At 37.2% G+C, this 2,983-nt stretch overlaps 1 pseudogene; it reads right to left on the reverse strand.

The window, feature by feature from the left end:
* Nucleotides 1-538: 538 nt before the first annotated feature.
* On the reverse strand, nucleotides 539-680 carry LOC115032739 (U2 spliceosomal RNA; annotated as a pseudogene).
* Nucleotides 681-2,983: the final 2,303 nt, after the last annotated feature.

Genomic DNA, 2,983 nt, shown 5'->3' on the forward strand with positions numbered 1-2,983 from the left:
AATATTTAAATAAATGTCAAGAGTGGGTGCTCTGTGAAATATACATAAGTCATGCCACTTTATGGCATCAAAACAGAACATAGAAATTTATGATAGAGAACCAGAACTCGAAACAAGTTATTCCAACTAATAACACATCATCATGAACAAGAAATTATATTTGGAAAATTAGCATCTATAGGTATTATATCAGTATATGAATCATTACAAAATGCTCTAAGAGAGTCCATGGTTTCTGTTAACTGGAAGGGAAATTGGTAACTTACTCATGACTCTACATCTGGGTGCAGTAATCAAATAGACTGTGCACAGTCTGGTAAGGAAAGTCACAAAGACCAAAAAGATACTCTGAGATCAGCCAAGCATTGAGAGTCACAAGAAGCAAAGCCACAGTTACTTTGTTGGTTACATCACTGAATGTGTTTTCTCATGCAGTAAGAATACTTTTGGTTGGGTCAGGGAAGTTAAGCAATAGATGGTACCCCATCAAAGGTAAAAGTTCTGATGGAACACTGCATGGAAAGGTCACTAGATACAACAATAATAAACTGTTTCTTTCAAAAGGCCAGCAAAAAAGATTTTGATTATTTCCACCATAAATGACAAATATTCAATGAGACAGACATAATTAATCTGAGTTAGTATCACACTTGATCTTAGCCAAAAGGCCGAGAAGCGATGAGTTAGTATCACATAACACACACAGGGATGAAAACGCCAGATGGCATTCAATCATATGTACAATTTCTAAGGTTTAATAGATCCTTAGAAGCTAAAATAATAAATAAGTGTATTATATATATATAAATAAATGATAAATAAATAAATAAGTCAATACTCCTACTGCGATAAAACAAAAATACCTCCAAATACAGGTAGAGATTTTTCTCCTTTTGAATAATGAAAGGAAATTTCATTGTTGAATGAGACCTGTATAAACTTTTGTCTGAGACAGCTTATTGCTTTCTCACAGTGAAGACTTCTCACCTGACATTTACTGTAAATCCTATGCACTTAACTCATACATGACGACAAAGCTCAGCATATGACAAAGGTATACTACCCTGTTTACTGCTGTGTTTTGTTTCTTTGCATGTCACCAAATGGTCTCATATCCCTTTTCTTTCAGCTACCACAGAGAGTGGCATACAATACTAGATATAGTCAGCATAGAGTCTCATCAGACAGACAGCATGATGGCAGGGCTCCTCCTACTTGCAGTGAAACATCTGTTTTAGGCATTTACACAAAATGTTGGCACATTATCAAGGAAGCAGTACATTTGTGTCCTTTTCTGTTTTATCCAAATGGAGTTGTAATTCTAAAGTTTCAGAATATCAAAAATGTTGGCCTAATGCCTTCCCAGACAGAACCACTACAGAGTTGATGTCAAAGTCATGCAATCTCTACAGGCAATTTGATCAATGTGACAGATCCAGATGCTGTTCCAGTGTCCAAAGCTCCTCTGTAACATCAGAAAATCTGTGTATGTCTGGTACCCCACTGTCTTTCACATCCATTATTTCTTTTTCCTCTTACCAAGGGTTCTTTGGATTTTATTTTTAGTAGTAATTTACTGTAGTCTAAAAGTATACAAATTCACTTAAAACTCTTTCCATTGAGCTCTAGTTTGACCCAGGAACACATTTTATCACACCTGATGGTGATAGGAGCCTGCAGAGTTCCCAAATGGCTGTCACAATTGTCACTAATGGCCACCTTCTGTTCTCCAAAAGATTGATTGCAGAAGCAGATTTTACCCTTTTCTCAGACACTTTCACTCTGTTCAACCGGTTTTTTCCAGAAGTGTTCTATTACTGAGGCAGATTACATGATGGCATATCATCCCAAAGTGACACCACTCAGGAGTATCAGGTGGAACTGTGATCCACCAGCAGACTTTCAATTAGGGGAGGGAGAGGGTGGACCAAGGAGCAGAAAATCCAGTTAAGACATGGCACTGGGAGCATATAGGTGACTAAAGAAAAGCATGAGGGCAATACCAAAACATCAGAGACAAAGAATGCTATGGGCCTGTGTGATGGTTAACATTGTCAATGTGATATGCTCTAAACCCTGGTTCTCAAACTTGTGATCCTTTAGTACTCTTCCTCATGTTAGAGTGACTCCCAACCTTCAAATTATTTCATTACCACTTCATAACTATAATTTTGCTACTGCTATGAATTATAATGTAAATATCTGATATGCATGATATCTGATAAGTGACCCCCAAGGGGTCCTGATCCACCTGAGGAATGCTACACTTGAAACTAGTAGTTAGGCCTCCAGGCATGCCTATAAGGGAGTACTTAGCTTCTGAGCATTCCCAGGAGGGATTAGCTAGATGATGTTATTTGGGGTGACAAGAACTGCCTTACCCATGGGTGGCATCATTCCATGGGCTGGGGTTCTGGACTGAAGAGAAAAAAGAAAGCAAGCTGAGCAGCAGTCTCATAGCTCCATGCCTCCTGCAGTGAGATGCTGTGTTCCCGCCATGACTCATGACTTTCCCATCATGATGGACTGTACCCCAAAACCGTGAGTCAAAGTAAACATGTCCTTCATTACAAAAAAAGAATACAAATTAAGGATTTTTACTAAATTCCGTAGGCTTATGTATATACATCTTATTCTTTACATCTAAAAAAAGATGCCATTTTTAAGGAAGGGGCTTATAGAAATCAATACTAGGGACTAATCTGATCTGTTTATTAGGATATTTGCTGCCCAAGACTATTGATTAAATTATCTTTTGTTTTTCTTGAGCGTTACTGTTCAGATGTAACTATTGCTATTTGATTTTGTTGTTTATATCTTATGATAGCATTATACTGTTAGCCACTGATAATCATGTAACATGATGAAAGTCGCTGAAAGTTTCTATACCATTGTTGGGGAAGGTGTTTCTCATATTAAAGAAGTGATTGCCTTCTATGTTTATTTCATCTATAGCTGTCTTTCTTAACAACAAAATAATGAA

The sequence above is a fragment of the Mus caroli genome, unplaced genomic scaffold (assembly GCF_978045245.1).
Source record: "Mus caroli unplaced genomic scaffold, Mus_caroli_1 scaffold_13, whole genome shotgun sequence".
NCBI lineage: Eukaryota > Metazoa > Chordata > Mammalia > Rodentia > Muridae > Mus > Mus caroli.